This window comes from Pinus tabuliformis, chromosome 6 (assembly GCF_031772625.1).
Source record: "Pinus tabuliformis cultivar Carrire ecotype Pingquan chromosome 6, CPIR1, whole genome shotgun sequence".
NCBI classification, from domain to species: Eukaryota; Viridiplantae; Streptophyta; class Pinopsida; order Pinales; family Pinaceae; genus Pinus; species Pinus tabuliformis.
In genome coordinates, this window is record NC_142292.1 from 1,185,674,192 (window position 1) to 1,185,691,518 (window position 17,327).

The 17,327-nt window shown below is 36.1% G+C and overlaps 1 pseudogene; it reads left to right on the top strand.

Annotated features, from left to right (window-relative positions):
• The first annotated feature begins 2,330 nt into the window (after window positions 1–2,330).
• LOC149262992 (uncharacterized) overlaps window positions 2,331–17,327 on the top strand; it is an 87,246-nt pseudogene continuing 72,249 nt past the window's right edge.

The window sequence follows — 17,327 nt, forward strand, 5'->3', positions numbered from 1 at the left end:
CACGATAGAGACTACAAATGTTTGTAACAAAGTGAGCTAGCCTTGTTACTAAATTACTATAGAGAATAAGTCAATAAGAAAATTGGGAATATCGTTCAGCAAGAATATGTCAAATAACATTTACTTGTGGAAGAAGGATACAATGAAATCCATGGAAACCTACAAATGGAAAGAACACTTCATGAGAATAAAGATTAAAATGAGAAAATACACATACAGGAAAAAATGAGTTGACTACTAAAAACCCCGTAGTAATATAGATGCATGGGTTAAAAACCCTGATATCATAAGAAAATTGAATTAAAATTTCCAACTTCATTGTCGAGCAATGTGTCTGAATTTTAACACCAAAAATTCGTATCAAATTTTACGAGAAGACCCTAAAGGGATATAAAATTGAAATTATGGATGTAATGATGGAAATATCTGTAGTGATAAATCATAGAAAAAGAAATGTCTCCCCTTGGAGACATAGAAAAAGTAAAATTTTCATAGACAAATTTAAATTGGGTTACCTGGAGTAGTTGGGGTGTCTAGTAAAAAATAACCTTGTTTATGTTCCTTTACTAGCCACTTGATAGCAGGAGAAAGGAAAAGTCGGAACCACACACTTTATAATAGATAGAATAAGGAATGATAGTAACTCATAAACTCTACGACTGAGGAAAAACATGTTCCATAGAAACTTCCTGGAGGGGAAAACACCTTTCTGAAAACCCACAAACTTCACTAAGCTATGGAAATTTCTTCTTAGAACCTTCATAAAAAAAAGAAAAAGGTTTTAGATGAGTTAGGAAAAAAATTAGCCCCCACTTAACTTGCATGATAGAATTTTGGAGTAAATTATAGAAATATCATGGAGAGAAGATCAGTAAATAAAACCCTTGGTTGTAAAAGAAAATGAAATAAACATAAAATACCTCTAGTCTCTCTTGTATTTGGCTATGTGGAGGGAAAACCTCAGAAAAATGGAGGGCACAATAAGTTACATGCATATAATAAGAAAAAGAAAGCACCTAGACATGAGCAAGGGTGTTGAATGAGGTCAGAAACACTTGTGTTCCTCCAGAGGCAAAAACTTTGGCTGAAAAAAAAAATTAACAAAGAAAATGAACAAATCTATGAGCAAACCTACTTCTATTACCATGGATGAAGGATGACCATTAGATTATATTGAAAAATCTCCATCATAGAATATAATATTAATATGATCATGGTGAGTTAAGATTTGGTGGAACTATGATGTGGTATATGCCATATGTGATCAAGGACCAAAAAAACCCTATACTCCATGCAGGAAAGAATAAAACTAATATATATATATATATATAGATATAGATATAATTTTTTAAAAAGTTATGAAGTATAAAAGGGAGGGGGTGAAACCCCATAAAATACATTATAGTGTTAACCCTACGCAAAAATATGACGTGAATGTATTCCCAACTATATACATATGACAAAATATATTAACTTAAAAGGTATGGTGAACAAAGGGCCCCGTAATAGACTTAATGGCATCATATTCTAATAGGTCCTAAGTCCAATCATAGAATTAGGGAATAATAATCAGAATTTAGGGACAAATTATAAATGTATTTGTTTATAATAATATGGAAGGCTTGTTTAATAACTTATAAAAATCTTATGAAATGCTATTGGAAAGGAAATATGTATAATTACCAAGCTTTTAATAAGTAAACATGTCTCGGTTGTAAGATGAGTTATGTAAAAGAGAAAAATAAAATTTTGGATGTGTTTATAAGTACGTTACATGAGGTATGAGAATTGTGGTTCAACATTGAGGCCTATGGGCCTACCCATATTACAAATTTAATAACATTATTATGTGCATTATATAGAGCTAATAAATAAACAAAGAAAAAAATGGTAGAAGTGTTTGCTATATTGGTAGAAGTTTCTTCTAGATCTCTTGGTGAAGGAGAGAAAAATAGGGGGTAGTATGAGATGAATTGTTTCTTCCTACAATACAAATATTAGCATGGAAAATATTAATTCATAATTGCAGATGAAATAATAGTATGTTAGTCGATAGAAAAAGAGACACATTTGAATTGGAACGTATACACTATGGGTAGACATGTAGAAGCAGTGCATATCAACTATGCATGATTTCCTATACGAGTGAATTGGATTAGAAAAACAAGTGACATAGTGATGGAACCAACCCACACTCCAAGATATGACCTTATCTAAAGTATGTCTGGTGCTGATTAATAATTTGTGTTTGTATTGCGATTAGGCACTAATCACACATTAGTCATGAGATATTTTCCAACGGTGGCTGAATCATTTATGACAAGGTTTTAATGCGACAGTTGACCTGTACCCATGTCAGTTCTCATTTTCCCACTTGTTCAATTCGGCAAAACCCTTGGCATTTTGGTATTCTGTCATTTCTGCTTTTCATTCTGCATGATGAACTCAGTGAGGGTTTGTTCTGGTTATGGCTTCCTGTGTTGTCTGTGAATGGTAATGAGCCACACGCTCTGCCTGTGCCGGTGGTGGCTATGCTCTTTGCTGGTGCGGCTCTATCACACATTCTGGAGGTTTGTCTATTCAGCTTCTGGGCATAGATTGTTGATTTATTTACTTGAGCAAGGAAACAACCACTCATTGGTCTTGTCTGGTCTCTCAATTGTTCCTGTTCTGCTATTTCTTCGCTTTGCTATGGTTCTGCTGCAATTTTTTTTTTGTTAATGTCTCTTCATGCTCTAGGTTACAGGCATGGTGACCTTGCTCTGCTCGTATTCTTTAGGTAGTTTAACTATCCATGCTTCATTTCCATTCTCGTCCGATTCCAGCGCTAACGGTGTGTTGCCCCTTTGGTCTTAGGTGGTCTCCATGTTCTGTGGCTCAATGGCCTGCGTTTTCTTTGTGAAAATAAATCTCCAGGTAGTGGTTTTGTTCTCCCTTTGCTCGTATTATATTTCTCTTCGATCCCTTTTATTCGTAGTTGAACTAACAGGTTCTACCTGCTCTGGTCTCGCAGGTCAGGGTTTGACCTTTGATGTGGTTGGTTTTGAACTCCTCAGTTCCTATGTGGTAAGCTCTGTCATTGATTTCTTCTTATGTTTGAAACTAGGGTCTGTAATTTTCATTGGCCAAGCCACAACATTCGTTCATTTGTTTTTTTCGAATGTTGCTATGCAACCTGGGTTCACCTCTATTACAACTCTTGTTTGTATTTCATTTTGTTGTAACCATATAGTTGTTTACGAAGGTTGACTGTATCAAACCCTCAACTAGGGTTTACTCAGTTTCATGGACATTATTTTCTTTTACTTTGTCCAGCAAAGTAACACTTAACTATTATGCAATAAGAAACATATGTTTTTTTTCTTTTTCCCGTTGGAAATGAAAAGAAATTATGTTGAGATAAACCGTCACTAGTTATCTCTGTTTTGTGGTTTGTCCACTTGGGCTCAGGTTCTTATTTTCTAGTTTGGTTGGTTGTGCTACATTAGATTCTTCTAGCCAGAGGCCTATTTACTGTTTGTACATTCTCGTCTATGGAAAACTTGTATACATTTGATCTGTCAGTACTCTGATATTTAAGAGAGGAAATGTATGAAACTGTATGCGTGCACCATGTTTGTCATTCTGAATTATTTAGTGGTTAAGAGAAAAATAAATAAATATAGATACATAGCACAAGATTGCTACAGATGGATGGATTCGAAAATAAACTTGCTCTCTGTCTTTTGAATATTGTATGCAAAAGTGCTAAACCTACTAAATGATTTTCTAATTTCACATTTATATCTTCTATACACAATTATCTGAACTGTGTGTAGTTACTTTTTCAGTTGCTATTATATTAGTTACACGATTGTTCATGTGTTCGGTTCTCCCTGTACTGCAAGATTTTACATTAGAGATATTTGTCTTTTTCCTCTAAAATGAAAGAACAATTATTAAACTATTGTTTATTGAGGACAAAAAAATAGTGATCCTAACTCACTAAACTATCCCTAACTAATACTGATATTAGAAGAAACACAAAGTCCTACATCCTACTTTGACAAACAAAACATAAAGAAACCAATTTTCTAATGAAACATTCCACCTTGGCGGAGACCAACAGCCTATCATGGTGCCCTAGCTAGATGCTCCTGCATCATGCTCTTGGGGTAAAAAGAAATCATGGTTCTGGTCCGTGAGCTTCTCGACTGAAGAAACCGCCTACTCTATTTGCTTGGTGTCAAGCCACGAACTATCCTCAATAGGACAGTTCTTCCACTTGACCAAGTATTGTAGATACTCCTTCCGCCGAGTTCGTTTGGCCACCTGAGTGTCGAGGATTCTCGCCATCTCGGGAGGTTGAACGTAAGGCGTTTGTCTCATCCAAGTTTCATTTCCTTCTTCGGTGTCTTATGTAGGCCGTGTGGTTTTGTTTTCTTCTTCTGGGTCAGTAGTGTAGGGAAATAGGTCTGCTACATTGAAGATGAGCGAAATGTCTATCCCTAGTGGCAGCTGTATCTCATAGGCATTCGCTGAAAATTTCCGAGGAACATTTCAGGGACCTATCTTCTTGTACTTCAGCTTGTTGTATGCACCTCTAGGGAAGCATTCCTTGCGTAAATGCATGAAGAATTTATCTCCCACATTAAACTACACTTCCCTTCTTTTCAAATCTACTTGCTGTTTATATTTTCAGCTGCTTTCCTGCAATTTAATTTTCAACTGCTCATGCAAATCTCTCATGAAGTTAGCGAAATATTCCCCATCTACACATCGCCTTTCTTGCTGTCCAAGATCTCGCAACTCATGCCCTCCGCAAGAATGCATGTTGTACAAGATCTGAAAAGGACTACAACTCGTTTTATGATTAGGTGAGTTGTTATAAGGGAACTCTGCCTGGGCAAGTACTCGATCCCACATCTGCGAATTCTCAGCAATCAAGCTTCGTAGTAGGTTCCCCAGACTTCTGTTTACCACCTCTATTTGTTCGTTAGTCTACGGATGATAAGTAGAACTATAACTCAACTTCGTATCCATCTTCTTCCAGAAGGTGCACCAAAAGTGCCCTGTAAACTTCACATCCCTATTAGGAAGAATAGATTTAGGCAAACCATGTAGCCTGACAATCTTTGTAAAGAAAAAGTGGGCCACGTGAGTGGCATCACTGGTTTTTCTGCAAGGGATGAAATGCGCCATCTTCAAAAACATGTCTGCTACTACCATCACCGAGTCATAACCTCACTGCATCCTTGGTAGACCCAAGATGAAGTCCAAGTTGACTGAGTCCCACGGTCTACTTGGAATAGGTAATGGTGTATAAAGTCCCGTGTTTTGACTGTGACCTTTGGCTAACTAGCACACCTTACATCTGGTCACAATCACTGTACATCCCTTTGCATTTTTGGCCAGAAGTAAAAGTTGCTGAGCTGCTTTAGTGTCTTGTCTATGCCGAAATGTATAGATATACCTCCACTGTGCTTCTCTCGAATAATATTCTCTCTCATCGAGCAGTCAGGAATGCATAGTTGTCCTCCTATAAACAGCATTTTCTCCTGCAAGTGATAGTCCAACCACAGACTATTGTCTCTCACCAAAGGATTCTAGCACGCTTCATAAGCCTCCTTAAAATCTGTGTCAATCTGATATAAATCTTTCAAGTGCTCAAAACCCAGCACTTGTACAGTACTGTCCTACAAGAGTAAGGCCCTCCTACTCGATGCAGCTGCCACCTTGTTGGCCTGCCCGCTGATATGTTTCAACACAAAGGTGAAACTCTACAAATATTCCACCCACTTCGCATGTTTGTGATTCAGCTTGTGTTGTTGCATCACATACTGCAGTGTAGAATTATCCGAGAACAAAACAAATTCATTTCTTAGCAAATAGTGTCTCCAATGCTTCAGTGCCTGGACAACAGCATAGAATTCCTTGTCGTAGGATGAATATTTCTACATGATTTCATTCAACTTCTCGCTGAAAAATGCAACATGTTTATCTTCCTCGCTAAGTACAACTCTAATAGTTGTACCGCTAGCATCATAGTGAACCTGAAGAAGGTTTTTAAAATCTGGAAATCTCAGGATTGGTCTCTCTGTGATCTTCTTCTTTAGTAGCTGAAAACTCCTCTTTGCTGCATCAGTCCATCGAAAAGGCTAACTGTCCTTTTTGATAGTGTCCAACATAGATTTGAAGATTTCACTAAAATTTCTTATGAATTTCCCGTAAAAACTCGCCAGCCCATGAAAACTACGTACCTCAAATAATCTTTCGGGGATGGCCAATTGACTATCACTGCAATCTTCTCCGGATCCATCTTTAGCTCATTTTCTGCTATTACGAAGCCCAAATAAATCAACCCTTTTTGCAGAAAAGTACACTTTTTCAGATTTATCAGTAGCTTATTCTGATGCAATTTTTCCAGCACTTTTCAAACATGTCGAAAGTGTTCCTCCCTTGTCTTGCTGAAAATTAATATGTCATTCGAGTACACTATCACAAACTTCCCGATGTATTCTTTCAGTATTTCATTCATTAACCACATAAAGGTACTGGGTGCATTGCTCAGTCCAGATGGCATAACCAACCACTCATACAGTCCCTCATTAATCTTGAAGGCTATCTTCCACTCATCCCACTCTCGAATTCGAATCTGATGATACCCACTCTTTAAATCAATATTAGAAAAATATGCTACCCCACTTAGGCAATCCATCATGTCGTCCATTTGTGGCAGTGGAAACTTGTACCGAATGGTGATTTTGTTGATGGCCCTTGAATCTTTGCACATCCACCATTCTCCTCCTTTCTTGGGAGCAAGAACCATTGGAACTGCGCAAGGGCTCAAACTCTCCCTTATCAACCCTTTGTCTAGCAGTTCCTGCACCTCCTTTTTAATCTCCTCATTGTCTTTGGGGCTCATCTGATATGTTGCCTTATTCGGGAAGCTTTCTCCAGGTATGAATTCAATATGATGACTAATGCTTCTTTTGGGGGGCAGTTTATGTGGCAAATCATCCACCACTATGTCAGTAAACTCCTACAACATCCGTTGAATTTCTGTGGGAAAATCTGACACCTCTCTATGTAGCAATACTGTCTTTACTATTTTTACAACAACACAGCTCACCTCGTTGTCCTCAACTTGTTTCAGAAACTATTTTTCGCTCATTAACAATACTTTTGTCTCACTTTCTCCCACTGTCTCTTCATCTTTGATGGGCACAAGCGTATGCTTGATCCCATCTTTCACAAACTTGTAATAGTTTGTCTTTCCATCGTGTACCACCTTCTTGTCATACTGCCATGGGCTGCCTAACAGTATGTAACATACATCCATCGGCATTATGTCACAAAAGACCTTATCCATATATCTACCGATATCAAACTCCACTTCGCATTACTCATCTACCAGCAATTGATGGCCCTTTTGCAGCCATGAAACTTTGTAAGGGGCGGGGTGTTTCAACCGCTTCAACCCCAAATTTCCACCATCTCAGTGGCTACCAAATTATCTATACTTCCACTATCAATAATCAGCTTACAACACTTACCGTGTGACTTACAAACCATCTGAAAAAACTTTCCACTGAGTTTGTTCAGCTCTTTCTTTAGCTGGTTTCAACAAAACCTTGTTTAAAACTAGGGCTTCCCCTATTTCTGGAGCATTCTCTACTTCTTGGGGAGGTTCCTTTGCTTATTATGGTTGTGTGACATACTCAGTCCTCTGCTCGACTTCATCTGCCTTAGGACACTCAAACGATCTGTGTCCCCGCTTGTGACACCTGTAACATTGATAATCATCTCCTCTGCCTCGGACATTTCCCCTACCTTGCTGATCTGGCCTACCACCTCTCATGTTATCACCTTTTTCTGTTGTTCTGGAAGTTTTAAAATTGTTGCCTTCCTCATTACTTCTAGCAGTTTGCCCTCTGCCATAAGATTGGCCTCTTCTTCTGCCGGTGCGTCGTCCTCCCTTGGCATTTTGTTTTCTAGTAATTTTCTCTTCAGCTCTCTTAGCACTCTGATATGCTTCTTCAAATGTTTTTCAGAGAAAGAATACTAATTTCATCTAAGATTTCTAGCCTTAAACCATTTACATACCTGGTTGTCTTTTCTAGTGTATCCTTTGTATAATCGGCCCTTAAGTTCACTCGATAAAACTCTTCATTGTACTCCCTTACTGTCATCCCTTTTTGTTTCAGATTCTTCACTTTCCTATGTAGTGAAATCTAATAATCCTTAGGCAGAAATGTACCTTTCAACTTGGCCACCATCCTTGACTAGTTCTAGATCGGCAACTTGTTCAACCTCCTTCTCTTTATTTGGACATCTTCCCACCATAGGGTTGTGTGTCCCTTCAACTTTTTTGCAGTGAACTTAACTCTGTGGTCTTCATTGACCTCCTCACACTCGAAACACTTATCCAGCTCGCTGATCTAATCCAACAGAACCTCTATGGACAAGTTGCCATCATAATTTGGGAGTTATAGTTTTGGTTTACTGCTTGCCATTAAGACTGACCTCAACAATATCATTTCCGGGCCTTTTCCATCTGATCCATCTGTTTTCACTATAGCTTCCTCTTTTCTATCATCACCTATCTTTGGATCCCTTCTTCTCCCTTCTTCAACTGCCTCCAAACGGGTAGTAATAATCCTAATCTCCTCTCTCAGTACTTCCTCTGCTATCTTTTGAACACCTCTTCGATGACCTCACCTTCCTACCTCCATTTCTCCAGCCAATTCCAAATCCTGATCTGGTACTGCTATGATGGAACTAGCTCACACTCTAAGATATGACCTTATCTAAAGTTTGTTCAACGTTGATTAATAATTTGTGTTTGGATTATGATTATGCACTAATCAAACATTAGTCATGATGTATTTTCCAATGGCGACTGAATCATTTATGAATTTAAGGTTTTAATGCGACAGCTGACTTGTACCCACCTCGGTTCTCATTTTCCTACTTGTTCAATTTGGAAAAACCCTTGGCATTTTGGTATTTCGTCATTTCTGTTTTTCTTTTTGCATGATGAACTCAGTGAGGGTTTGTCTTGGTAATGGCTTCCTATGCTGTCTGTGAATGATAATGAGCCACAGGCTTTGCTTGTGTTGGTGGTGGCTATGCTCTTTGCTAGTGCGGATCTGTCACACGTTCTGGAGGTTTGTCTATTCAGCTTCTGGGCAGAGATTTTTGATTTATTTACTTGAGCAAGGAAACGACCACTGGTTTGTCTTGTCTGGTCTCTCAATTGTTCCTGTTCTGTTATTTCTTTGCTTTGCTATGGTTCTGCTGCTAATTTTTTTTTAATGTCTCCACATGCTCCAAGTTATAGGCACAGTGACCTCGCTCTGCTCATATTCTTCAGGTAATTTAAATATCCATGCTTCAACTCTATTCTCGTCTGGTTCCAACGCTAACATTGTGTTGCCCCTTTGGTCTCAGGTGGTCTCAGTCTTCTATGGCTCAATGGGCTGCATTTTATTTATGCAAATAAATCTCCATGTAGTGTTTTTGTTCTCCCTTTGCTCATATTATATTTCTCTTCGTTCCCTTTTATTCGCAGTTGAACTAATAGGTTTTGCCTACTCTGGTCTCGTAGGCAAGGGTTCAACCATGGACGTGGTCCGTTTCGAACTCCTCAGTTCCTATCTGGTAGGCTCTATCACCGATTTGTTCTTATGGTTGAAACTAGGGTCTGTAAGTTTCATTGGTTGAGCCACAACATTCATTTGTTTGTTTTTTTCAGATGTCGCTATGCGACCTAGGTTCACCTCTATTACCACTCTTGTTTGTATTTTGTTTCGTTCTAACAGTATAGTTGGATATGAAGGTTGACTGTATCAAACACTTGACTAGGGTTTACTCTGTTTCATGGACATTATTTTCTTTTACTTTGTCTGGCAAAGTAACACTGGACTATTATGTAATAACAAACGTATATTTTTTTTCTTATTCCGTTGGAAATGAAAAGAAATTACGTTGAGATAAATTGTCACTAGTTACCTCTATTTTTGGGTTTGTCCACTTGGCGCTCAGGTTTTTTTTTTTCTGGTTCGGTTGGTTGCGCTACATTAGATTCTTCCGGCCACTGGCTTATTTACTATTTGTCCATTCTCATCTTTCGAAAACTTGTATACATTTGATCTGTCAGTACTTTGTTCTTTAAGAGAGGAAATGTATGAAACTATATGCGTGCACCATGTTTGTCATTCTGAATTATTTAGTGGTTAAGAAAAAAAAGAAATATAGATACACAGTACAAAATTGTTACAAATGGATGGATTCAAAAAAAACTTGTTCTTTGTCTTTTGATTACTATATGCAAAAATGCTCAACCTCCTGAATGATTTTCTGATTTTACATTCATATCTTCTATCCAAAATTATCTGAACTGTGTGTAGTTACATTTTCAGTTGTTGTTATATTAGTTACGCAACTGTTCATGTGTTCAATTCTGCCTGTACTGCAAGATTTTACATTAGATGTATTTTTCTTTTTCCTCTAAAATGAGAGAACAGTTATTAAACTATTGTTTATTAAGGGAAAACAAAATAGTGATCCTAACAGACTAAAATGTCCCTAAATAATACTGAGATTAGAAGAAAAACAAATTCATACATCCTACTTTGACAAACTAAACATAAAGAAACCAATTTGCTAATAAAACTTTCCACCTTGGCAAAGACCAACACTCGGTCATGGTGCCTTAGCTAGATGCTCCTGCATCACATAGTAAGACTCGTAATTGCATGAAAGTTTGTTATTGACCTAAATGGAGATATACTTGTGTAAATGGGTGAAATTTCATGGGACACTCTGCATGATTATATTGACATAATTTGATTATAAAATGTAGAAGCATATATAGAGAACTTGACTATTAGTATGTAAAGAACATATCAGTATCTAAGTGCATATGGAAATAAATTTTCCATAAGAGGTAGTTGCATAAATAGGCTATACATACACACACACACACACACACACTATATATATATATATATATATATATATATATACTCATGTTTACTATTTTAACTATCAGATGATAGCATAAACGATAATAAAGTAATGAGTTTTGAAGGTTTGGTTTACAAAAAATAACTGTTAACACTAAGAAATATTGAAATAATGTTTGAGTATAAATTTTGGAAAAGTAAAGTGTGAAAGAACAATGAAATAAACCTTTTTTCTACATGTGTGTGTGTGTGTGTTTTTGCTTATATACCTACAAATATGTATATATCATGACAATAAATGTGTACAACATGTATATAGCATTGGTGTAGGAACTCCAAAATAAAACACTGAGTGTATTTAAAATAACTATTCATGCATATGATGATTGACTCATTATAAAGTTGACTTATTATTAAAAAATATGGGAACTCAAACACTCTAATCCCAAACAATTAAATATTTCCAATTGGAGTAGTTAGTAGTATAATCTAAGGTAAGAAGCATATACAATCCAATGGATACAATGATGCAAACACATGAAAATATAATCATAATGATAGAGAGCTAATGTAATATGTATTAAGTATAAAATAAATATATGTAACAAATTGTTGTAGTTTCTAGAAACAACAACATTCTTTGTTGCCATACAAGTATGGGGAATGAGAACCTATGACATTATAATTGTCTACTTAAACAAGAAAGTCTCATTAATGTAGAAGCCCTATGGAATGGGGTTTGAAGTGAAAATTTTCCCTAAACAAATGGGAATATATATATATGATGATGACAATGATGATGGTTAACGTCCGCTGAGACCAAACAATGGTCTATCAGACCTAAAGAAACAAATTATTTATTTTGATTTAAGATTTTATTCCTATGCTCAAAAAGCTTGTAAAGAAGCCTCCCAAGCTCACTATAATTTTGACATTGTAAATGGCTAGGAAGGTCAATATTGTAACAAATATTGTGAAACTGAGATCTAATGTGGTTGTACACGGGGAACTCTAAGAGGAAGTGGTTTTCATCCTCGATGTTCCTATTCTCACATATATTGTTTTAGAAACTGCCCAATGACCTGTTTCACTATGGAGCTCATGAGAATTCGTTCTAATATTTGATATATTAATTTTCTTCTTCGAGCTAGTTAAAATAGAGAGATACTTTTGATCTTCTAGCGTGGGGTTGATGACCTTATTATAATAACGTAATTTTCTTTTAGCTGCTAAATCTTTCTCACACCGCATTTTTCTTTGAACTTAGAAGTAAAAATATCTTTAATGTTATTTATGTTTTGCAATGCATCATTTTCGTTGATCTCCCAATATTTTAACCAGGCCCTTGTGTCTTTATGCCACCCTTCATTGAGTCTTAGGTGGTTTTGGTTGGAATTTAAAGCTAGCTTAGGAATTCTATGATCATCTATGTTATTGAGTTTGTGTTTGTACAACAAAAACCTAAGCATAGCTAGGCTCTCAATGGGGAAAGACCTGCTTCTTTAAGGATAATAGGATAGGGTGTATTACTTTTAATTTCTAGGTTATAAGTTATAAAATTCTTTTGGATTTCCTCAATCTTTCTCCATGATTCTCTGGAGATGCTCTAACCCCAAACCTCACAGCCATATAAGATAACAGGAGTGACTAAAGTTTCAAAGAGGAACTTCTTTTTATCCCACATTAGGAGGTTTGATGTTTTACAATTATTTTCAAGACCAAAATAAGCTTTCCACCCCCCATTAATCTTGTTCTCAATGCTATGGTTCCAGTTGAGCTTATGATGAATATCAACTCCTAGGTACTTGTAAGAATACACTTCCTCCAAGTTATTATTGTCATACATAAAATTAGCATAAGTGTCCTTCTTGGATTTGATAATCTTAACTTTTGTTTTGTCAGTGTTAACAGTCATACCCATGGTAGAGCAGAAATCCTTAAGAAGACTGAGTTTCTTATCAAGATTAGATGGGCACCTTTCCAAAAGAACAATATTGTCAGCATAGAGAAGAAGGATGACGACTATCCCAGCTAAGATCGTGCCATCACTTCCTGTTTCCTCTAAATAGCGTTCGAGCTTATCGATGTAAATTCCTAATAGGGTAGGGGAGAGGGGGCAACCTTATTTAACTCCGATGTTACACTTAATATCTTTTGACCACCCCTCATTGCTCTTTATCTTGGCAACTACATTCTCGTATAAGCTTATAGTGTCAGCTCTCAACTCGAGAGGAACCTTTAGCTCTTCTATTCTATTCCAAAAGGAATCATATCGAAAGCCTTTCTAAAGTCCACAAAGCAAAAAAATGAATTGGATTTATCATTACGACGTTCCTTCGTAATGATCCTAAGTGTAACAAGGTGGTCCATTGTTGAGTGATGCCTTCTGAAACATGCTTGGCCTTTAGCCCGCTTACCTTCACTTTCAAGCCATATGCTTAACTTCTTTTCCAAAATACTACCATATAAGTTGGCTGATCATAATTGTCCAATAATTATAGGGGTTATTTGTATCCCCATTTTAAAAATAGGGATAATGAGGCTCTCAGTCCAAGGTTTAGGGAGCATAGGAAATTTTAGGGGCGAATGTTCACCCTTTGGCAAAATTAAGGGGTTTTAAATTTTTAGTGGGCGAATATTTTGTATCATAGTACATTTTTACAAATCACCTCAAATAGCCCACCTTATTTTAAGGGAGAGGGTAAAAAAGGTAAATTTAGCCCTTGAAATTAGGAGTTACAACCTTCCATTCGCCCATTTTCAAGAATAGGTTTTATTTAAGTGAATCCTATGGGCTGAAGGCCCAGATACCATATTTATAAAAGAGTTATCGTAATTTAATAAAAATATAAATAAATGAGAGGTATGGTAAATAAATAAAACATTTTTTATATTTACTCCATAAGTCACATTATATACATGCAAGGGTGTAAAAAAAATTAAAATATAAGTAAAGTGGAGGTATGGTAAATAAATAAAACGTCTTTTTATACTTACTCAAAAGGTATGATAAATAAATAAAAATATAAATAAACTAGACGCATGGTAAATAAATAAAACCTCTTCTTATATTTAGTCCATAACCCTCGTTCTATTTATAAAGGCTCAAGAAAGAGGTTTTATTTAAGTGAGTCCTATGGGCCAAATACCATATTTGTAAAAGAGGTATGGTAAATTAATAAAAATATAAATAAACGAGAGGTATGGTAAAAAAATGAAACATTTTTTTATATTTACTCCATAAGTCACCTTATATTTACAAACACTCAAAAAATGTGTTATATTTAGGTGAAACCTATTGGACAAATACCATGGACTAGATTGTTATTAATACCATGCAGAAAAACATTATTAACCCTAATATTAGTATTAATAAAAATAAAAATGGCACATGGTATTGACCCATGGTATTCACCAGAATGGCACATGGTATTGACCCATGGTATTCACCTGGAATGTAGCCTATTTGAATGGGGAATTAAACCAGCATAGGTATCAAATATCGTGATATGAAAACTAGCATAGAGTGAAAAAATATTTGATCTGATCAAGAGTAAAAATGGATTTTGTAATTTAATGTATGTTAAACATTTTAGCTTGGTTAAAAAAAAAGATAAAATAAAAATCAACTATTAATTTTATTAATTTTTATAAATTACTAATAGTAATTTTTAAGCTCCAGGTTTATGATAACCCATGGTATTGACCCATGGTAATACCATGGTATTCATGTGAGCATAGACTATTTAAAGGGGAAATTCTATTATCTTAGATCCATCTTAATTTTGGGTCTACCAGGTGCTCAGATGGATAAATAGATTTCACCCCCCTAAGAGTGGTAGATGTGGAGTTAAGATGGATATAGGTTGGTTTTTATGATAATGAAGATATTAAATAGATTTAAGAAATTATATTGTAAAAACATCTTAAGGTGAATGGTTAAAGCATAGACATTGGACAAGTATATATGTATACTTCTGTTTTAAACTGAAACAAATCCAGGGCTAAAAGGAATGGATTGATTGCACTAGTCATCCTTCTATAACTTTCCAACATATACTGGAGTAAACAGATCGTAATTTGGGTAATTTTTCTAATTGCAAACAGGAACATACTTGTGTATTGGTAGGGTGGTTATGAGGTCCCTAGAAGTGATGAATTTGAATATTTCTTGGTTTTATATATAGTATTAGGTTTTTTCTCATGCTTTCTGTGAATGGCACGGGTGAATTTTATCCTACACCCACTAGGTTATCGATATGTAATTTCGGTAATTTTGATTTCAAAAGATATTTTAAAGAAATTCAATGATTTCATTTGTGTATTCAATAAACACAAGATTTTATAATTGAGTAAAATATTCGCCATGCCTGGTGAGAGATTCGCCAAAAAATTATATATACATATCATATTATTTATAAAATCGCCTTCCATTTTTCCTATATACCATGGAGATTCCCCCATTTATTATACATGTAAATTTGGGGGGGTTCTTAAAATTTTCCCTATTAGGGAGCCCTTACTTGATTGCTTGATTGAAAAGTTTGTGGATGTGGGGGATGAGGACATGACCTCCAGTTTCTAAGATTTTCGCCTGGTAACCTTCAATGTCCTTAGCTTTCCCATTAGCAAGGCGATTAACCCCAAACTTATTTTCTTCTAAAGAGAAAACATTTTTCATTGTGAGAAGGGTTTCCGAATTATCCATGACATTTGGAGATTCATAAAGCTTTTTAAGATAGGAATTCCAATTGTGAAGAGCAATTTTATTATTGTACTTAGTCTTCCTAGTCAGAATCTCCCTCCAAAATTTCTTAGGAGCTCCCTTAGAGAGGTGTAAGAGATTCTCCTATCTTTGACAAATGTATTGCCTCTTTTTCCTTTTAGTTAGGGCTTTCTATATTTTTATCTTGTCCATTTTAATAGATTCATCAACGGCTTCCTTAATTGATCTCCTCACATTTTTACAATCTTTGTCATACCATGGATTGGTTTTGCTATTTCTTTTATTATTTGAAACTTCAATTGAGAACTTGTTAATAGAATATGAGAGGGTTGTAGTAAAATTATGATAGAGGTATTCTATGTTGTCTATACTAGATAAAGGAAGCAAATTAGTTTTTAATTCATTTAGAAAGAGATCATTTTTATTTCTATCAAATATTAAGTTCTTTTGGCTGTAAGTGTTATTTTCTATGGTAACTCTATGCATAACAAAATTGAGAGTTATAAGTAGAGGCCTATGAACAGAGTTAGGTTCATGGTCATTTAAGATGTCAAAATTTATTATTTCGTTGTATAATGGGAGATCAGAAATAACGTAGTGTACCACGCTACTACCAAGTCCATAGATGTAGGTCATATTCCTAGAATTGGGCCACTTCTTTAGACCATTGCAAATTATGAGATCCTGAGCACTACAAAGCCTGAGTAGCTCCGACCCAAACAAATTTTCCCCGGGGTCTTCAAAGCTCCTTTTGTACCTGCTAGCCACAGTAGGGTCTTAATCTAACCAAAGAGGATTAGGGTTGGAATGATTTCTTAGAATAATAGCTTGGTTGTTTGAAGTTCAAGCATTAAAGTCACCTATTAAAATGATATTACCGTAATTCCTTAGGCTATAAATATCATTCTCTAAACCATTGTAAGGGTTAGTTTTATCTAGATTCTTCTTCTTATATGTTATAGAAATTTTTGTGCCTTACAGCATGAAGCATGAAATGTCCATAATCTAAGGGATCCAAAGTCCCTAAACATGTTGTTCCTACACCTAGAGGAAGAAGGTCAGCAAACCACAGCACTGAATAAAAGTTCTCCACCTGAAAACACTCAAAAACAAGGCAATTCTGGATCATGTCAACTGCTCCACTGAGCATCTGCGCTGAATGTCAAGTGCTCCACTGTCTACCTGCGTTGAATGTCAACTGCAAAGAAGGCTACCTGCGCTGGGCGAGTTTGGACATGTGGCACAGTCATTCCTCAAGGTGTCAATGCCAGGAAGCTTCCAAAATGACACTTGGATCAAGGAATTCGACTGGTGATGAGTAAGAGGGTCTCGATCTCCAAGTGGAAGCAAGAACCTCCAAGTGGACTCAAGAATTGAAGAATAACTGAAGTGAGAGAGGACACTAGTCAGCTTCATGCCAGCCTCAAGCTGACTCATCCTTTCTCCAAAACTCCTATATATAGATCTCTCTCATGAGGTCTAGGGGAGGCTGGAATCTTGTGAATGTAAAGAAGTGATGTTGGTTTGAGTTTAGAACTATTGGGTGATTTGCTTTGAAGGAGGTGAAGAGGAGATTTCTCTCTGCTGGGAAGGTGATGCTGGATTGGGCCTTTTATGGTTGTATCACTTCCTGAACCTTACTTCTTCCATTA